Below are 6,451 nucleotides of genomic sequence, written 5' to 3'. Positions count from 1 at the left end.
CCAAACCGTTTATCTGGACCAGATAAACAGTCCTAATGTAGAGATAGAAATCAAACCCACTTGATGAAATTTTTACCTGCTGGCTGCATGCATGCTTTTAACTTTCCCAGGTCCAACTTGAGGTTGCAGGGACACATGCTCGCCCGGCCCCTTAACATAATATAATATATGAATGCATGCATGTCAAGTCTTCTGCATCTTACTGGATGTAGGGTCCATTAATTGCTCTTGATGCCCTATTTGGTGGTTGACTCGCTCAATATGGCTCTGCATGCGGCGGCTAAGCTATGGCTTTGAATTTTTATTACTTATATGTATTATTTTGACCGAGGAAAGATCAAAAGTTACAAGTCAGCATAATGGGAGTCAAAGAGACAACCAAAGGGGCTGGCTTTTGAAAATTCCTTTAGCCAAAAAAAAGACAAGGAAAAATTAAAAAAAAAAAAAAAAAAAAAAAGAGAAGAGGAGGTATTGTATTTAATATATTTTGTTTTCGATATTTCGTCCTTTTGTAGTTAAGTTTTTAAGTCTTCATTAACGCGTTTGCTGAGATATTAGAGGTTAGACTAAATTAAAAGCTTGATCATGTGAAAAGGACAAAAGAACAAAACAAAGACTAGAAAGTCTCTCACGTTATTTCACCTTAATTAGATATATCCCTCTTTAGCCCTATTAATTTGTGTCTCACTTGAAATTTTAAAAAATTTCGATAAAAACTGAGAGCTAGGAAATCTAATTGCAGCTTTCGTTTGCTAGAACAGTCCCAAAGTTACCACTTTAAGTGGACATCCCGCCTTCCTCTCATGTCACCACCAACTTGGAGATGATTCAGGTCCATGCAGCTAGCTAGCGAGCCCCACTGATCCTGTTTTCTCAGACATCATCTTCAAAAACGATTGGAGACCTAGTTATTACAATCCATCATCTTGCACCTACCTTTCAATGGGAAACTAATTCGACCAATGATCTTATCTTACATTTAACACCATCATCGAACAACTAGCTGCATGAGAAATTGGCAATACTTATAAAGCATATTATTGGTGAGAGAAACATTTTGATTCAGTGTTAAATTACCTTTTAACTGAAGTTATACGTTAATGTTTTCTTAATAATGCAATATATATACGTGCACATGATGTCACACTAATGACGATGATCATCAAGAAAGTACTCTCACGTACATGATCAATCTTCTGAATGTATAGCTAGCTAGCCCTTTATCATTGTGACTCGGTTTTTGGGTCATGTTTTGACTTGGTTTTTAACTTGATATGTATGTAATGTTAAATGGGAATAGATATGGATATTAGAAGATATAGAGTAAAAGCATGAAGACCAATAACATCTTAGCTCGGCTCCACAAAAGAGCAAAATTGGAAGTGGTCCCAACAATGACTCCAGCTCGGCAGTATCTTCTAGAATAATCATGTAATTCTATTTTGGGAATTATTTCTTGTACTGAGGCATTGCATTCTGTTGTAACCGACTCTGAGCTAGGCTAGAAATGCCAGCGCACGCAATCTGCTCGAGACTATGTCTGAGCAACATTTTCCTTTAAATAGCACACTATGTATTGAACATTTTCAAGGTGAATGAATATACAAGAAACCTTCATTTTTTCATGGCATCAGAGCTTTTAGAAGACTAACGTCAAATAATGGCGGAAGAGTCGTCTCTATTAAAAGTTCCTAATGCCCCACCACCTCCACCACCACCCACCCCTACTCTTCCTCACCTTTCTCATCTGGTCACTGTCAAACTTACCCATGGCAACTTTTTACTCTGGCTTACCCAGATGATTCCATATCTTCGTGGTCAGCAGCTTTTTCATTTTGTGGATGGGTCTGTTCTTCCTCCAGCTCCATATCTTTCTGATCAAATCACACCCAATCCCGAATTTATTGCTTGGACTCAAACTGACCAACTTATTTTAAGTGCTCTTATTTCTTCTCTCTCCGATAATCTCATCGCTCAGGTCGTAGGTCACTCTACTGCCCGTAATGTCTAGAAAGCTTTGGACAAACTCTTTACATCTCACTCCCACACCCGAGTCATTCAACTCAGGTATCAACTAGCCACTATTTCCAAAGGCTCCAGCTCGATTTTAGACTATTTTCGGAAGGTTAAACACCTTTCTAATACCATGAGTGCTGCTAGTACCCCTTTGTCCTCTGAAGAATTTCTCTCGTATCTTCTTGCTGGACTCAGCAGTGAGTATGATGCCTTTGTGACGTCTGTCACTGCTCGAGTTGATCCTTTATCCCCTGAAGAACTCTATGGTCTTCTGTTAACTCATGAAAATCGTTTATCTCATTCCACCCATCTCTCTGTTTCTACTGATCTTTCAACTAATATCACCACCTCCTCTGCTCGTGGTCATGGTTCTTACCTTGGCGCTTATCGCGGTAATTATCGTGGTCGTGGCAGGGGTCGGTCTACTCCAACTTTTTTCCCAGCTTCATTCACCAACTTGCCTCCATCTCTCCCTCACTCTAAACCAACATGTCAAGTCTGTGGTAAGGTGGGCCACATTGCACTGAAGTGCTACTATCGGTTTGATCACTCGTATCAAAGTGATCCTCCAAAAGCACTCACTGCTCATTATACCACTTCTACTTCTTCTCCCTCAATGGCTTGGTATCCTAATACAGCAACCAAGCTAGCAGCTACAAACCATATCACCTCAAACTTAGCCAACCTCAACCTGCACTCGGCTCCATATAGTGGTAGTGATCAGATACGTGTTGGTGATGGCTCAGCATTTCCAATTTCCAATATTGCTAATTCTTCTCTTTCTACTTCTTCCCGTTCTTTTCTTCTCAAAAATTTGTTACATGTCCCTAATATTACAAAAAAATCTCATATCAGTTAATTCTTTTTTCATTGTGAAGGACTCTAAGACAGGGATTACTCTCCTTCGTGGGCAAACGCATGATGGTCTCTATTCCTTCCCCTCAGCTGTCACTCCATCTTCTCCTCAAGCTCCAGTTGGCAAGCGCACTTCCTCTTTTCAGTGGCATGCACAACTTGGGCATCTAGCTCTTCAATTAGTTCATCGCATCATCACCGCCCACTCTCTTCCATTTTCACAACACGACACTCCTCAAGTCTGCCCAGCTTGCTGTCAAGCCAAAATCTCCCAGCTCCCTTTTTGGTCTTCCCATCAGCACTCAACTAGGCCTCTTCAATTATTTTACTTTGATGTATGGTGTCGTGCTCCAGTCCTTTCTAGAGAAGGATTTAAATACTATGTTTCTTTTTTAGATGACTTCACACGTTATACATGGTGGTACCCGATTGTTCAAAAATCTGAAGTTTTTTCAGTTTTTCTTAAATTTCAGAAACATGTTGAATTATTGTTTAATTCTAAAATAATCTATCTTCAAAGTGACTGGGGTGGTGAATACTGCCCCCTTCATAATCACCTTCAAAATCAAGGCATTTCTCATAGAATCTCTTGTCCACATACCCACCAACAAAATAGGGCTGTGGAGAGAAAACACCGTCACATTGTCGAAACGGGCCTTGCTCTTATGGCTCAAGCATCCTTACCTCAAATATTTTGGATAGATGCTTTTCATACTGCCATATATCTCATCAATCATTTTCCCACTCCAGTACTTCAAAATCAATCTCCATATGAAAAGCTTTTCCCGAAGTCTCCAGATTACACTTGTCTTAAGGTTTTTGGCACTGCCTGCTAGCCTCATCTTAGGCCTTACAACCGTCACAAACTTGATTTCCGATCCATGCAATGCTTATTTTTAGGTTACAGTGACTCTCACAAGGGCTACAGATGTTTGCACGTCCCCACTGGACAAATTTATTTTTCTCGCAATGTGGTCTTTGATGAACACCTTTTTCCCTTTTTTGTTACTCTAATACTTCTCTACCCATTCCCTCAACTCTTCCGTCAGTCCTGGGCCCAATACCTCTACCTCCTTCATTTAGTTCATCCTCACAAACCTAGACCACTCGGCCCAACACCACTACCAGTCCACTTCCTATTTCCTCTTCATTACCTATTTCCTCTCAGCCCAGCAGTCCACTTCCTACTTCCTCTCAGCCTGGTAGTCCAAATTCAAATTCCTCTCAGCCCGATATTCTACTTCCCATTTCCTCTCAACTCGACAGTCCAAATCCAGATTCCTCTCAGCCCGACACTCCACTTCCCATTTCCTCTCAGCCTGACAGCTCAAATTCATCTCCTTCCTCCTTACCTTCTCTCTCAGAATCGTCTTCTTCAGCTCCAAAAACCTTCTCTCTATCCCTCCTCTTCTAACCAAATCATCACTCGTTCTAAAACAAATTCTCTCCATCCTTGCCATTTCACTGATGGGACTGTGCTCTGGCCACCACCACGTAGCCATCTCACCATTACCACCTCCATACCCGAAGAACCCACCTCATATAGTGAAGCAGCCAAACACCATGACTGGCATCTAGCCATGTCCAAGGAATTTCAAGCACTCTTACAAACCAATACTTGGTCACTTGTTTCTTCATCTGGTATCACTAACTTGATTGGGTGTAAGTGGGTTTTCAGGACAAAAAGACTATCTGATGGTTTGATTGAGCGTCATAAAGCTCGTTTAGTGGCCAAGGGCTTCCACCAGCAGGCCGGCATGGATTATTTCGAGACTTTCAGCCCGATTGTTAAGCCAACAACAATTCAGACCATCCTCAGCATCGCTATCACTGAACGTTGGCCCCTACGACAGCTTGATATTCACAATGCATTTCTGCATGGGGATCTTCACGAACAAGTCTACATGACTCGACCAATTGGGTTCATAAATCAAGATTTTCCAACCCATGTATGCCGGCTCAACAAGGCCATATACGGCCTCAAACAAGCTCCAAGAGCTTGGTTCTCTAAGCTAAGCACTCGACTACTTGATCTTGGTTTTAATTCCTCTGCTACTGATCCATCTCTCTTTGTTTACAAGCATGAAGATGTCACTCTGTTTTTACTAGTTTACGTTGACGATATAATCCTTACTGGGTCCTGTTCAGCTGCTATGTCCTCTGTTCTGAAGTCCCTAAACACGTCTTTCCCAGTCAAACATCTTGGGCCTCTACGCTTTTTTCTTGGTCTTGAAATAAACATGCTTCCTACTGGGATGCATCTATCTCAGCACAAATATATTTGTGATCTCCTAAAATGCACGAACATGGGCCTTGCAAAACCTGTCTCATCTCCTATGTCTACATCCACTCATCTATCTCTTACTGATGGCCCCTCCTTCACTGATCCCACTCTTTATAGAAGCACTGTCGGTAGTCTTCAGTACCTGTCCTTAACTCGTCTGGATATTGCATTTGCTGTCAACAAAGTGTGTCAGTTCATGCATGCACCCAAAGTCCCTCACTGGCAAGCAATGAAGCGCATCTTATGTTACCTCAAGCACACTGCTCAGCTTGGACTTCACATTAGGCCCTTTCAAAATTATTCTCTACATGCTTTTTCAGATGCAGATTGGGCCGATGCCCAGACGATCGCCGCTCAACTGGTGGTTTTTGTGTATTTCTCGGGTCAAATATTCTCTCATGGGGGTCCAAGAAGCAACAAACTGTCGCTCGCTCCAGTACTGAGGCCGGATACAAGGCCCTTGCCAACTCCACAGCTGAACTCCTCTGGCTTCAATCTCTTCTAAGGAACCTTGGAATTTTTCTCTCTGCATCTCCCACCTTGTGGTGTGATAACCTTGGTGCAACATACTTGTCAGCAAATCCGGTTCTTCATTCTCGCACTAAGCACATGGAAATTGATTTCCATTTTGTGCGTGACCGTGTTTCAGCAAAGACATTGAATGTTGCCTTCACTTCCTCTCGTGATCAACTCGCAGATGTCTTCACAAAGCCTTTGGCTTCAGCTCGTTTTTTGTAACTTCATACGAGTCTCACCATGGTTCCCTTGCTGGACTTGTGAGAGGGTAAAAGCATGAAGACCAATAACATCTCCAGCTCGGCTCCACAAAAGAGTAAAATTGGAAGTGGTCCCAACAATGACTCCAGCTCGGTAGTATCTTCTAGAATAATCATGTAATTCTGTTTTGAGAATTATTTCTTGTACTGAGGCATTGCATTTTGTTGTGACCGACTCTGAGCTAGGCTAGAAATGCCAGCCCATGCAATCTGCTCGAGACTATGTCTGAGCAACATTTTCCTTTAAATAGCATACTTTGTATTGAACATTTTCAAGGTGAATGAATATACAAGAAACCTTCATTTTTACACAGAGATATATAGTTTCTTCCCATCATGAGAAGACAATGTTGCTGACTTCTTTGTCTAGTGCTTGACAAACTCATGCGTTAGGACTTAATAATTGCATGCCTAGTATTGTCCATTAATGATATATTGACTTGTTGTGCATGCTTGCTTGCTACATTAATTCAGATATTTGAAACCTTCTAATTTATGTTTCACAAGGAGATAGATATAT

Source organism: Carya illinoinensis, chromosome 1 (assembly GCF_018687715.1).
Source record: "Carya illinoinensis cultivar Pawnee chromosome 1, C.illinoinensisPawnee_v1, whole genome shotgun sequence".
Classification (NCBI taxonomy): domain Eukaryota; kingdom Viridiplantae; phylum Streptophyta; class Magnoliopsida; order Fagales; family Juglandaceae; genus Carya; species Carya illinoinensis.
The sequence above is the reverse complement of the archived record's forward strand: the minus strand, read 5'-3'. Positions refer to the sequence as shown.